This window comes from Sebastes fasciatus, chromosome 2, assembly GCF_043250625.1.
Source record: "Sebastes fasciatus isolate fSebFas1 chromosome 2, fSebFas1.pri, whole genome shotgun sequence".
Taxonomy (NCBI): Eukaryota; Metazoa; Chordata; class Actinopteri; order Perciformes; family Sebastidae; genus Sebastes; species Sebastes fasciatus.
In genome coordinates, this window is record NC_133796.1 from 22,335,818 (window position 1) to 22,350,619 (window position 14,802).

Below are 14,802 nucleotides of genomic sequence, written 5' to 3' on the forward strand. Positions count from 1 at the left end.
CTTTGAAGGGCTACACCTCTGTGTCATTATTTCACTTGAATCATGTGGTTGTAGTTTTAAAATGAAGATAATTAAAAAAGACCATCAGGAGTCATCACATAAGTGTATCTCCCCTGGATTAGATAACTGTTTACCACACAGGATGGAGGAAGTTGAAATTGCCAAACAGCTTGGACAGCTCCACATACTTTGAATGTGGAAACAAATAAAACAAGCAGGATTAATTAGAGTAAAATATCATACAAATTAGTTGAACAGCTGAAGTCTGTACAATGCCAAATTGTCATTTTTTGGTACTTGCACAGTCAGTCCAGTAGCAAGTGTGCCATTTATAGCTGTGAAATCAAAAGCCTCACTAAAGCTTAAAATCTCCAGGTTCACCATCTGTTGCAGTTTCTCTTTAACTTCTTTTGTATGCAATCCAGGATGTGGCACCAAACTTTATAATCTTTTTGCTGGGTTACTGCCATCTTTTTACTGCTCCATGAGAGTCCACTGTAAATTACGCTGAGACTTTATGAACACAAACAAACGCACAACTGAAAGCCACTCTGCAGATTTATTTTGATTATCGTGCATGACTTAAATAAAACACTTTTTTCTTCTCATCACTCTAGCTGATCTTCATGGGACATCAGTCACCACGCCTGTGACAACCAGAGCTTGCAATGGTTGATTTAACCGATTAAGCAGCTTCAACCAGTGAGAACGTCTATAAGGAGTGAAATTACCTGCTGTTGAGTTTGACTGGAGTAAAACAAACCTGCATACATGACTCTTAATATGACTGCAGTGGATGTGCTGTGATTGGCAGCTTTGTGTTTGATATGATGCCTCAACCTTTTGGCATTTACTGTAATTTGCAACATCTGTATTTGTCTCCTGCAGTAGGGGAGACCGGGGGCAGTTGTAACATCTCAAATTGAACCAATCAGAAACAAGACAGAACCAAGAGACTTAATATGTGCATGGTCTATGATGATCCCTCCCTGCCAAGACTTTTTTTTTTTTTTTTAAGTATGAAAGTAATTAATTGTTCAATGGATATTAAATTGTTTTAACTATATCTATATTCTTGGTAGTTTATTGTGGTCCTTGGTATTTATATGAAGGTATTATGTGTGTTGTTTCAATTGCTACTGCACGTGGGGGCAGATGTAACATTATTGTGTTTCAATCAATATTGTGACTCTAACATTGCTTGTAAAAACCTTTGAGGACTGTTAACAAGCAGAACATAAATACAAGTTACCTACATAAAAACTATATCCAAATAGCTCAAGAGGTTTTTGAGTAAACTACCCCCAGTCTCCTCCACAAACATGAAACAAGTATTAAAGATGGAGGTTACAGCTTCTACATTTGACAGTTTTAATTCCTCCATCATCAAATTATTATCAGGATTAGACTAATTTAATCTTAATCTGTTTTGCAGTTGGTGTGGAAACTGTGGACGGGGACATCCGAGGACACCCTACAAAACAAAGGAATATGTTTTAACCCCTCTGCTTGTGTGGATCAAACGTTTGACATCCACACTGATATAAAGTGCTGCACTAAAACATCAAAACACTCGTCAATGTCTGCACTGGCTCGTCGCTGGGTGTTTCACCTCATTCAAAAAAAAATACGTATAGCCACCTAAATGTCACTTTATGCTAAACCTGCCTCACTAGCTAAATGTCATTTATTTCCCAAGTCCTGCCTCTTAAGAGCCGTCATATCCCCGGGGCGAAGGAGTGCTCTCTGAACCCGTGTATTGAACCCATTTCCATGTCGTCATCACCCAAACGTGCTGCACACAGGAGGCGGAGAGGGGGCACGCCACCGGAAACAAAAGGCAAGACAACACCGTATAAGGAGATTCCACATCAACATGAATATAAATTCAAGCAAAGTTATGGGTCAACATTTTCTGTGGTTGGTCAACAGCTATTCCTGCAATTTCATGTGATGTAGAAAAATCTAATATTTTGCAGATTTTATAATCACTATATTTCACTAGCCAATTAGTTAGCCTACTTTCATAAAATAAACAAGCTAGACATTCAAGTTATAAGCTCATAAAGCTGCCCATTCACACAACTGTTTCCGTTATAAAGCGGAAACATTTTGTTCTTCGGGTTTTTTTTTTTCATGCTCCAGATTTAAAACAATGAGATGCACAACTAGAGGTGGTGTTGGGTTTTTAGCTGTCATTTTGTGCTTTTAACAACATTCACAAATCGTTTCCAACTTCAATGAGTCTAACTGTTGGCGATGACAAGCTGAACTCCTTTTATATGAAGCAACTGAAGTTCAGCTTATTCTTCACTGTGCTGGAATATTTCATTTTTGCAAACCATAAGGCTAGCAGAAGATACTCTTCAGAATGGTGTTTCCCGGCATGTCGCTGTCCTTGGTGCTGAACATCACTCACTCACTGTATACAATCCTCCTGGTGCAAACCTGAAAGTTTTTATTCTCAGGATGGACCTACTGACTTTGATCTCTTTCTTTATATGGAAACACAAGGTGATTTTTTGTTAATCTACAGAGAAAATAGTGTTATTCAAAGATTCACTTTGTGCACAAATTAGTTGTGCAGCGTGCTGGTGCTACAAGTGTTAAAGTAATTCCCTATACCTTTTGAGGAACTAATCCTTTTTCAAGGGTTGAAGCAGCAGTGGGTAGAAATGGAGCAAATATGATAAAAAAAAAAGTTATTTTTATAAAATGGTCACTATATCCTGACAGTAGCGCGTGAGACAGGTAATCTGAAAAAAATCCTGTGCCTCTGTGTCCTCCGGTGCTCCTAATGGCATCTGCAAGATTTCACAGACCGGAGGAAAACAACCAATCAGAGCTGATCTGGAGTCTGCCGTCCAGCTGCCGTGAACTCTTATGAACTTGTGAACTCTGATCAAACGGTCAAACTAGGCTACGCTGATCAAATATGAATCAATAGTCTGTTACTGTAATGCCTATTTCTCGCCTTAAATGTTTTCAGAAACATCTTGTACTGTCTGTTGAGGAAATACCAAGCATCGCCCACCAGCTGGAGCACAGCCAATAGGAACACTCAATAGGAACGCTCTGTCTCTGAAATGACCTGTGATTGGCCAAAGTCTCCCATCATGAGCTAGTTTTTTTTAAAGCCTGAAAACAGAGCTATGAGGAGGTGCAAAAGTCTAGTTATTTCTCAGAACACGTGAATTACAATATGCTGAAAGGTTATTATGGAATTTTTGCCCAATGATGCCAAAAATGTTCTATCTGCTGATGCTTTAATTATTTGACTTTATTTAAATTCTGAGTACTAAATGTTTAGTCTACTGCTGCCTTCAAATGGAGAGGTGTTACCGTGTTCACGAGAAGAGTCCATATAAACGCCCCCCTCTTGTGGTATTTCTGAAAGCTCTGAGTTCAGGAGCTGTGACGTGTTTGTTGACGTTGTCGGAAATGGCGGAGGCCATGGAAGCAAATTTTTTGGTACATGATACGTTAATATATTGTAATTTTAGTCATATGTTTTTCTTTGTAATTTCATAGCATCTCTGAGGAAAATGATGATATTCCCAACGGCCTCATCTTTTTCCTCTGTCATTATGCCTTTGCATTTCCCGCATTATGTTAACCGCTTGCTAGCTTGCTAGTTAATATTGCCGTTGCTTAGCAGCGGTGTTCCCACGGCTAACACTTGAACGCCAAGCATATTGTGTACACGACTTCCAGTGTTTCATTTGAAGGCACCATACTTCTTATAGGCCTATATTCTCTGCTATTTCACTCAAGTTAATTATTTTTTCCCACTGCTTCTCTATAAAGGAAAGTTTTTCTGGCACCACATATATAACATCTAGTTTTTTTCCGTAGAGGAACTGTGGGGGCATTTGATGTGGCTGGAAGAGGCCAGTTCCCCATTGCTAGATATTGAATATCTTCCTCTGTACACATGGACTTCGATAATGAGGAGAGTGTCGGCCACCGTTTGCCCGCCGCCACGCCATCAAATATTCATCACTGTTGATTAAACAGCCGGCAGCTGCCGATCGTCCGGGTGTCAAATTTGTATCCAGCTACCTCTGTACACACCCAGCCTGAATACAATGAAATCATCCACGAAATGATATAGATGCGTGGAGCGGAAGTTCACCAAGTGGGGGTGGAGGAGGGATATCACTTGCACTCTAAAAATCTAGCGGAGCTTAAGCGGACATTTCCGTCCCATGGCCATCAGAAAGAAAGAAATATATTATATATATATATATATATATATATATATATATACTGTATATATATGAGAGAGAGAGAGAGAGAGAGAGAGAGAGAGAGAGAGAGAAAGAGAGAGAGAGAGAGGTTACTGTGAGGCGCGTTAAATATTTCATGAGTTGTTGGAGTGGAGAGGAAAGAGCCCGGGAAGGTTGGTTCAACTCATTTGCTGAACTCGGGCTGAGAAGCATGCAGGGGGAACAAATGTTCATGCAGTCCTACACACGCTAACACACACATCTTATTGGCTGAATACTTTTCTCCTTGAATGTCAGTGACAATGCAAATAATAGCAGTACTAGTAGCATCTGTATTTGTCATTTTTCAGAGAATGTCCACTCTGTCTCTCATCCCCCCCCACCTCCCCTCCCTCTAAAGATGCAAACTCCACTGTGCAACTTCAAAGTCCCACGGCTCATTTAGCAAGACAACACAAGTCTAATTGGATGATTGATGGCAATTAGATTTTTGCTCCCATGACAGGGAGGGAACAAATCACCATTTTCTTACTCCCTCCTGCGTTTGCACACACAAACATCCACAGATGCACGTAAACTTTGCAACTTAATGTGCAAATCATCAGGTTGTTAATATGTATTCAAAACCCAAACCAAGTTAAACAAAGTCGCAAAGAATTGTAGTTATGTTCAAATTTCATAAAGTAATATCATCCTTAGAGATAAATCATAAACCCTGAATGAAAAATACACCCTTCACCCTTGCAAAAATGCAAACTCTAACTGCCATGCAAAGCTTAAGCTTTAGTCTGTAAAAAATAATTAAACTGATTATATTAATCTTATTTTCAGCATCAATTAGTCTGCCAATTATTTTCTCGATGAATCAGTTAGCTGTTTAGTCTATAAAATGTCAGAAAATGGCAAGCTGCAAATAGAGTCCAAGACGACGTCTGCAAATGTCTTGTTTAGTCTGCTCATTAGTCCAAAACCCCAAAATATTCAGTTCGCAACAATACAAAACAGAGAAAAGACAAAATCCTCACATTAGAGGATCAAGCATGTTTTGGGCAATTTGCTTAAAAATTGTAGGGCTGCCCCCTATTAGTCGATTAGTTGACTAATTGGTTGTTTTGGTCTTAGTCGACTAAGATTTCATCAGTCGATTAGTTATTTTTTTTTGCCTTTTTCATGTTGAATGACCTTTTTACAAGAAACTTATGAACATATCTCTGGTAAAGATTTAAAGTGGTGCTTTTGTGTGATTCTTTGTGGTGAATCTCAGTTTCACAGATCGTTTGGTTACTGTGTAACCTTTGTTCTCTGAGTGAGAGACTATCTCTCCAGCCTACATATGGAATATGTAGAGAACTGTCGATTATATCAACTAATCGATTAGTCGACAAAATTGTATGAGTGTTAGTCGACTAAGAATTTCTTTGCTCTGTCGATCAACTAATCGATTAAGCGACTGATCGTTTCAGCTCTAAATCCTTGAACCTCACCAGGCTTAAGCTTAGTTTCAATGCCTTCTAAAGCCCTACACTTGATACATCCCCCTAAAATTATTACTGAACTTCGTCAAAGTGAGAATCCAAATAAGATGTCCTTATGTTGGAGACTTCCTCAACTCACTAACGTTGGTAAAACATCAGGTCCTCCTATAAGTGCAAAAGCATGTGCTCACACACATTCACACCAAGTCTTTTTATTCAATGTTTTTCCAACAGAATTTAAAATATAACCGGAGCATCTGCATTTTCTCCCCAAAAGCATCGATGGCATGTCCAGTGAGTTAGTGAAGGGAGTTTATGAGAAATCAGACGGCGTTCAACAGCGAGAGGAAACAAGTGTCTGAGAGAGAGACAAAAAGAGAGCTCAGCTTACTGGCCATTGATCGTCTCTCTGTGATCTTATTAGCCTCTTGTTACTCAGACTGGAATATCATCCTCTGGATCCCCTTACTGGAATATCCGACTCATGACACGGCTGTTAGATCAGCACCTCAACCTGAGCGTCACCCATCGACCAGCCAACACACAATAAAGATGACAAGCACTGCACCGGTGGGTGGTGTTCATGTCTCTATGAGAAGTCCTCTTTCTAAAGCAGTGATGTAGTGTGTGAGATTGTCTTTAGCAGAGTTTAACAGTAAAAGCAAGTAAAAGTTTGATGATTTCCTCAAAGGCACTTCACCCAGATCCTGTGACTTCTCGTCTCTGCTACAGCCAACAGACCCTTCCTGCCGCTGCCTTACATCTCTGTTATACCGCACAAAACATTGTGTATTAATCACGATCACGCCCAAGAGACGCCCGCCGAGCGCCTGCAGGATCCCAAGCAAGTTCCAGCCATTTCTGACACCTTTCATCAATACCACATGTTCTGACATTGATTGTTATGTCCTCAGCGTCCTGACTCCACACCTCGCAGGTCACACGGTGTGAAATCAGCTCTCCGTTTTATTACTCGCGGGACCTCGTCGGCTCCACAGAAGACTGCGAGCTTTGACAGGTGGAGCTGCAGTCGACTCTGACAAAGTACTGATTAGCCTGTCACTCTGAATGCAGTGAAGCCACGAACTATGTAAAATTCATTGATTGACTCCCTGTGAGCCAGATAGGTAGCGGACTGAATGCGTCACCTCATCGAGCTAGATAAATTGAGATGAGTTATAAGCACCGGTCACATTGATGCATCGGTGCAAGTGTTGCAGAGCATGCTTTTGGTGGCATTTCAGTAATGACTTGCCAGTTAATTAGTGAATGGGTTGTATAATTATCTAGAAGAATTAACAATGAGAACCATCAGTTTGTCCTCCACACCTCCACCTTGTAAAGTGATAAAAACTCACTTGTACATTTAAGTTCAGAGACAGTAGTTCTAGGGATCTATCCGCCATCATTTGTAGGGCATAATGTCTAAGCATCTTTTATGTTATTCAAGCAAAAGCAAAAGTTAAGACTGCAAGGTCCGTTTGTTGAGCCACATCTATCCATGAAGATGAATGACTCTTTTACAGTTCCTTTCTTTCTGTTGATCAATGAGCATTGTCCCAGACAAATTAACTAATAAAATAAATAAATCCGCCAACCAATGTCATTATTAGCTTCAGTTAGGGTCATGTAGTCTACAGCTGGAACCATTCTAGAGAAATTTTTCAAGCAAAAATGCCCAAATTTGCTTGTTCCCACTCCTCCAATGTGAGGATTTTCTCCTTTTCTCTGTTTTATATCATTGCAAACTGCATATTTTATGGTTTGGGATTTTATGGTTGATTGGACAAAACACCATTGACTGTATATAGGAAGTGGACGTAGTCACAGTGACGTCACCCATTGGTTTGTGGACTGCCGCTTTGAAGACTTGAGTTCGGCATTTTGGCCGCCGCCATCTTGGTATTTTGCAACCAGAAGTGACACAAGAGGGTGGAGCTAAGTACAACCGAATGCTGAATAAGACATTTTAAGGCGACCAAAATGTTACAATTAATTTTCATGAATTGAAAACACACTGTGAAAGGGTTAAAGTTCTAAGACGAAAACACGGACAACACCCAGACCGGACAACACCGTGGTAGCGACCTGTCAATCACAAGGTAGCCACGCCCTAAAGCATACCCTGCTTTATTGTCTATTTGACTCTAAATGGGACCATAATTTACTAAATGAACATCATGCTGTATTGAAGAAGACTTGAAACTAGCGATTGAGATCATAAACTCATGTTTAAAATGTTTTCTGAGGTAATAAATCAAGTGAGAAGTAGGGTCATTTTCTCATATACTTCTATACAATCTGACTTCTTTTTGCAACCAGAGGAGTCGCCCCCTGCTGGCTGTTAGATAGAATGCAAGTTTAAGTCACTTCCGCATTGGCTTCACTTTTCAGACCCGGAGACCACTGGACAAAACAAGGCATTTGCAGACGTGGGCTCTGGGAAACTGTGACAAGCATGTTTTTTTTTGCCACTTTATAGACCAAGCAAGTAATTGATCAATCAAGAAAATAATTAGCAGATTAATCGTTAATTAAAATAATTTTCAGTTGGTCTCTTTGTACATTGTAATCAGTAGTTCCCAACCTGAGAATCAGACGAAAGAAATGACAAACTGAACATTACAAGGCCAGTTTGTACAAATACACTGAATTAACCTTTTCAAATATTTGTTTTTGCACTGCTAATTAGACGTAAATGAATTAACATGCTCAGCACAAGTCTAGAAGAACTCATTCATTCATTCATTCATTCATTCACTCAAGAGAAGAAATGACCGGATCCTAAGAATAGCATGAACTTCAACACATCCTCTGCCTCAAACCTCAGACTACTGTTGATACCTCCTCTAATTACGGTGATTGACTGTTGTGCCATATTATCTGTCTGGGTCCCCCCACCCTCACATCTACACCCTACAAGTCACCCTGTCCCACACTGTCAGGATCCAAATTTCACCCACTTATTGACCACTGTGACAAATGGTATGGCGGGGTGGGGGAGGGGGGGAGAGGAAGGTGAGGAGATAAAGTGTACCACTGAATAATTCAGAATGAAAACACAGAGGAAATCGATCATGAGGCCAAAATCTGATATTAGCAGCACATTACACCGTGATGTTGGGAGGGAGGTGGCGTTTGTGTGTGTGTGTGACAGAGAGAGAGAGAAACTGATTTAGTATCTGTCATGTGGATCAAACTTACTCTGTGAACTCACTTGGGTTTTATTTTATGACTTTTAAAATAACCATCTGCACTGAGGTGTAAATGTTCTCGTGTTAGTCCGACACTTAAGAGTTACTAAGTAATTAGCGCTACATTGGATTTATAATTGGCTATCATGGGCCTTTATTGGTCAATTACCCACTCAAATCAAGTGACTCAGCCAAATGTAACAGTCTTATTATTACTCAATTAAAACAAATGCTCTCTGTGGTAGGGGGTTTGAGAGGTAGGAGGGGGGCGGGGGTCCAGGTTCCCAGTATATCATCAGGTAATTAATATTTTCATTAACTCGCTCTGTGTTGAGCTGCGACCTGCCTCTGATCATTTCATTTCCCCTCCATGGGTTCGATACTGTAGTGGCTCCATAATTAGTTTGATTTATATCCGGCCACTGTAATGAAGGAGAGCGCTCAGTCCTTCCCTGTTCTTTTTTTGCAGAGCGCTGCCGCTCCGCTCACACTCCTCTAATGTCCGATAAATATGCCGGGCTGTACTCCACGGGTGGAATAGGCCTCTGTGTATTGAGACAGCTCATGAACAAGAAGCAGAGACATGGCTTGTGAAAAATTTACACCAGGATCTTTGAGGATGGAGTAAGGGCTTGTGCGTAACACGGCGAGGAAACACGGCTTATTAAAGATTGAAGCATACATACATGATTCTTTTCTGTCTCAAGACTGAAATTCATGATACCGGTGCCTAAAAACCTTAGGGATTAAGAGAAATATAGAGAGAGAAGATACTGAAGGGGAGTCGACGGTATCAAAGGCCTCAGGAGGATCTGATCTACCTTAATAGTTCATGATCAGTACGAACAATAAGGTCTCTGGGTGATTAAAAACATTACATTTCAAGATTTTAATTGATGGAAACACAATTCCTGTCATGATTTTTTGGATAATATTGATCTCAGGTCAGTTTACGCAGCTATGATAGATGTACTTTTCTACCATGTAATGCAATCCATTGTATAGGCTACATGACTTCAGTGGCTTTACACTCAGCAGGGTAACGCAGGAGTGCACATGAATGATTTCAGCATTAATAATGCTCCATTGATTATTGTTCTGCTGTTTAAAGGTGAATGGCAAAGCTTTCTGAGCAGCAGGGGAGGGAGAAGCCCGCGTGTCTCAGGCAAGACCTGATTTACATTTTGGAAAGTGCACCTTACTCCCGGGGGGTTCGCCTATCGTTTTCAGTCAATACTGACTCTGAACTTTCTTTGTTGTAGAAGAATCTCCAGTCCTTTACACACAGGCTGCATTATCACTGCTTCCCATATTTTTTTTTACAGCGTGTGCACTGTTGAAAACCCATGTCCGAATTCATATATACAAATATGTTGTGCCTGATATATACTGTATACCGGTAGCAACCCAGTCTCATAGGAAGGCGTATAAATAGCACAACATTACACAGACATTCCCCTTATCATGAGGATGCATTTTAGCCTTTTAGCGTGTCATTTGTACACCACGCAACTACGGCAACGTCCGCAGTTAGGTTGAGGCAACAAAAGCACTTAGTTAGGTTTAGGAAAAACGTCAGGGTTGGGCTTAAAATAAGTAGGTAAACTTACTAAAATTCGTACGGAAACATCGTAACATAACTATGGAAAACACGTCACAAACGTCACTAAACATCCAACACAGTCTCACGGCAGTTCATGAAATAGTCACAAAATTTAATGTATTTGATTCGTGCACATAAGACACAAATTTCCCTTTTTTTCGTGACGCTCAGCACGACTTTCAACAAGGTATTTTTTGTGCACATTGGACACGAACATCGGCCTCCTGGGCGAAAGTCTGGTGTTTTTTGACCCACACATCCACCCTGACGTCCTCCGTACGAGGCATTCGCCGCTCTTATATACTTCCTGGTTCACAATTATGTGGATTACATACAAAATGATTTTGTGCTGAACTTCACGAAAAAACGTGAAATTCGTGTCTATGTACACGAATCAATACATTCAATTTTGTGACTATGTCACGAACTGCTGTGAACTGCTGGACTAACACAACGTTTGACAAATGTCACTAATGTAACAACGGTCTCCTGATTAAAAGTCCTGTGTTTGTTGGACCCATCACCTCCCCTCCCGCTCGCCATAAGTGGACTTTCTCACTTTTTATTCTACGTCACTAGCTCTGAGTGTAGCATTTTTACGCAGATGCATTTACATTGCAGTCAATACAGACTACAAGGCGTACAAATGACATGTCAAAAGCAAGAAAGGCATTATTGCATGCTAAATGCCTTGCACATTATCGTGGCATTCATACACCTTTTGTGCAAACGGGCTGACAAATGTATATAAGTAGATCTTCCAATTTAATCATAATACCCAGATTGTTCCAAATGTTTCCAAATATTGCAGCAAAAACATGCCTGACAGGTTGCTTCAGTTCGATAATGCAGCAAGTTTCAAGGTTAGTTTTTCCATCAGTATAGGTTGATTTTTTTGCTGATCATATTATTCATGGGCATAACTGGACTGCAACAGATCTCTGGCCTATTTCAGAGGCAAGCTCCCTCTTCCAAAGGCTCGAGCAACGGCTCTTGCCAACAACTGCCCTCCAGCTGTCTCTGCATTAAGGTTATCTCAGTCTTGAGGTTTCTAGAAAAGTAATCGTCAGCATAATATACACAGCACAACACATAAGCAAAAGAGAAGCAACTTTCCATTGATCCTACAATGTTTGCTTCTATAGACGCGGTCTACTACTAAGTAAATGTGCTTTTTAAAATAAAATTAAAAAAAATGTAAGAGGAATTTGATTTATATTTGCAATGTTTATACCATAGCATGATAAGGCCTGTTTATAACTTTAATTTCTGTAAACCTTCAGTCACAAATCTATGATATCATATCAATTAAGACCTAGTTATAGCTTTGTATTAGTGTCCTTTATAGAAGCAAGTCAAGGGCTCTTATTCATGAATGAGTTCAGTATGCCCCACAGGATGAGACATGCATTTCAAGTATTTCCCTTTATGTTGTTTTGATGCTCTTTGGGATCGATACACACCACCAAACAATTGATAAATGGCAATGACAGGAAATACTACGAGTCCTCTTCCCAGGTTTCATAAGAGCCAAAGCTAAGCGGGTGGAAACATAAAGATAATCTTCAGTGCCACATAAAAAGGAGCCAAATTAGCAAGCTAGCCAGACTGTCCATCTCAGCATCTCTCAGGCACATTTAGCAAGCGTTGAATGCAGCTCTTTCTACCATTTCCCCTTACTCAATTATTGATGCTAATTATCATGGCGTGCTTAGTCTGCACCATAACAATATATTCTTAACAAGAAGCAAGTCAGTGGGCATTCTCTCAAATGATCTTTTATTTCTTATGGGACGCTCTTGTTTTTTTCTCCTCTTGACTGAAAACTCTGATAGTGGTGATTCTTCTACATGTGATAATGGATGTGGCTACAAAGGAAAGACACTTTTATAACACCAGAACAGAAGGTTCATACCTGCTATATGTAGTTTTTTATAGGGGTGCTCACAGAAGACTGTACTAATAAATGCCGGGTACACATGACACAAGAATTTGTTGGGCCTGATTCCCCCCTCCAGACAATCATCAGCAAAACCAAGATTTTTTGATGGTTCTAAAGATTTTCTTTCCAGATATTCTTGTGGTGTGAGGTATGTTCAGAGTGTCTTTTACATACCCCGATCCGCTCGGAAGTTCATCCTGGCTACACCATTTTCAAATTGCAAATATTAAACATGTTCAATATTTTCGAACAGATATCCTGTTGTGTGTGGGGAAACCCGAAGACAACCGATGATGCCGTCACGTGGGAAAGAACGATAGCCAATTGAGAACCAAGCTGTCTGAAGAAGGAAAGACAACAACTGCGGTCATGCCGACCGCGGCTAATGCATGAGCTAATGCAAACACAAAGCATGACGTAGTAGTAAGACTGACCTCAGAAATGGAGGACCAACTTGTTGATTTGTGGTTAACATGTCTCCATGATTTCATCCATATTTTTTCTTCGTGAATTTTCAGTACCTAGTGCTGCAAAAACTAATATCACTAATTCTTCCTGCCTGTCGTCCGCCATGTTTGTTTACACCAAAGTCACATTTGATCGCGAGAGATTTTGCAAGATTTCAGTTTTTTTTGAGAGTCGGGACTCTTGTTGTTCGTGAATGGAATCTATTAGTGTGTGATGTGCTTTTTTGGGCAAATCGTTGCTCACCACACACTATAGGAACAAAACTGTTAAATTTAACATAACATGTTGTTTTGTGTCGGGTCTCTCACATTTTCAACATGTTACGATTTGAAAAACATTTTAGTGTGGGCCAGCCTTAACTGGTTATTCTAAAAGCATAGTAAAATGCATTGTCAAAGTATAATATAACCATTATTACATACATCCATTTATTTAAAAATGATTGGCATTTATTAATAGAAAAGTAATAGCATGTTTGACGTTTGAAATCTTTAGTAAGTCTATGATACAAATCAAATACATATTTGTCTTACGTAGGTTTAAAACCAGACTAATGTAATTATTTTGTATGGGTTGGCAGTACTTTAAGACAAGGTGTCCTGCCGAATTGATTCACTAAAATAAATTAAAAAAATAAAAATAAAATTCCACCACAGGTTTTGCACCTGCATACCAGAAGGCCATTGTTATGTTGAACATTTTATCCTTCAGAATAAGACACGAAAGCCAGCCAAAAACTGCCAAAGCGCAAAATATGTCACCCAAAAAGCAGCATGTCCCATGTATGTAAAATCACACTGAGCCACACATGTAAACAGACAAAAGTGACAGAAACTAAACAGCTTTCTCCCTCCTGATTATGATCTCGGCCTTTTCCGTCCTCTATTTCCCCTTCGATTCCGGTGGAAGGCCCTAGCTCTCCGTCTTCCAGCGCCGCAGGGCATGGAGCTAGCCAGCGGTGAGTTTCCATCAATTAGTGCACCCCCGCGGCCTCGTGGCAGAACCCACCTTTGACTGCAGAGAGATATTGATTAGTTCAGCTGCACTGTCAGGTCTAGAGTGAGCAGGGCCGGGTGATCCAAGGCCTTCACCGGAGACAAGATCATGTCGAGTTTCTGACACATGTAAGCACATACGTATACACACAGGCACATGCATGCAGGCGAGCATGCACACACACACAAACATAGATGCACACAAACGTGCACGTTCATGCGTGTACACACATACAAATGCAATGAAATGTGCTCTCTCAGATGACTGCAAGGTGAGAGAGAGGGAAGATAAGAGGAGAAGTCCACAAGAGTGGCTTGTCACGAAAGTGATGGCTGAGAACTGACAAGTGCTTGTTAGTTTTTTTTTTCTCATCCTGGTAGAGTTCCTATGAAAACAACGAGCTGGAGAGCCTCTAGACTCACAGAAAGATGCAATATCACAAGTAAAAACTATATATATATTGAAATAAAGCAGGCGCATTTGAGGCAGTCATTCCAACAAAAACAATAGAAAACAACACTACATGTATTTTGTGAACAATTTCATTTTTGTGGCAATATACAAATAAAATGCTGCATATAATGCCAGATAATGAACTCATTATCATTAAAAGAACCTGTTAGATAACTGGATGTAAATAAATCTGTATCAGTCTCATTATTTGTAATTCAGGCTGATTCCTGTGTACTTGTTATTCGAATACTGACAGAAACTGTGTATTCCTTGGAATTTTTGCAATGATGCAATCGATGGCAACTCCACAGGTGCTCACCTGTGGAGAAAAAACAACCCTCTCACTTTCTGGTAAAAATCCTTCAGAACATCTCTCATGAAATCATCTCAAGGCCACGTAGAACTACATAGCTTTGTTGTTAAAATGTACACTAAATTGATT

General features: G+C 40.1%; 1 long non-coding RNA gene across 1 annotated transcript in view; it reads right to left on the bottom strand.

The window, feature by feature from the left end:
* Window positions 1–551: 551 nt before the first annotated feature.
* Window positions 552–14,802, bottom strand: part of LOC141762042 (uncharacterized) — a 96,654-nt gene continuing 82,403 nt past the window's right edge. Inside the window, exon 3 of the long non-coding RNA XR_012592704.1 lies at window positions 552–712. This is a non-coding gene — a long non-coding RNA (uncharacterized LOC141762042). The remainder of the gene's footprint in view (window positions 713–14,802) is intronic.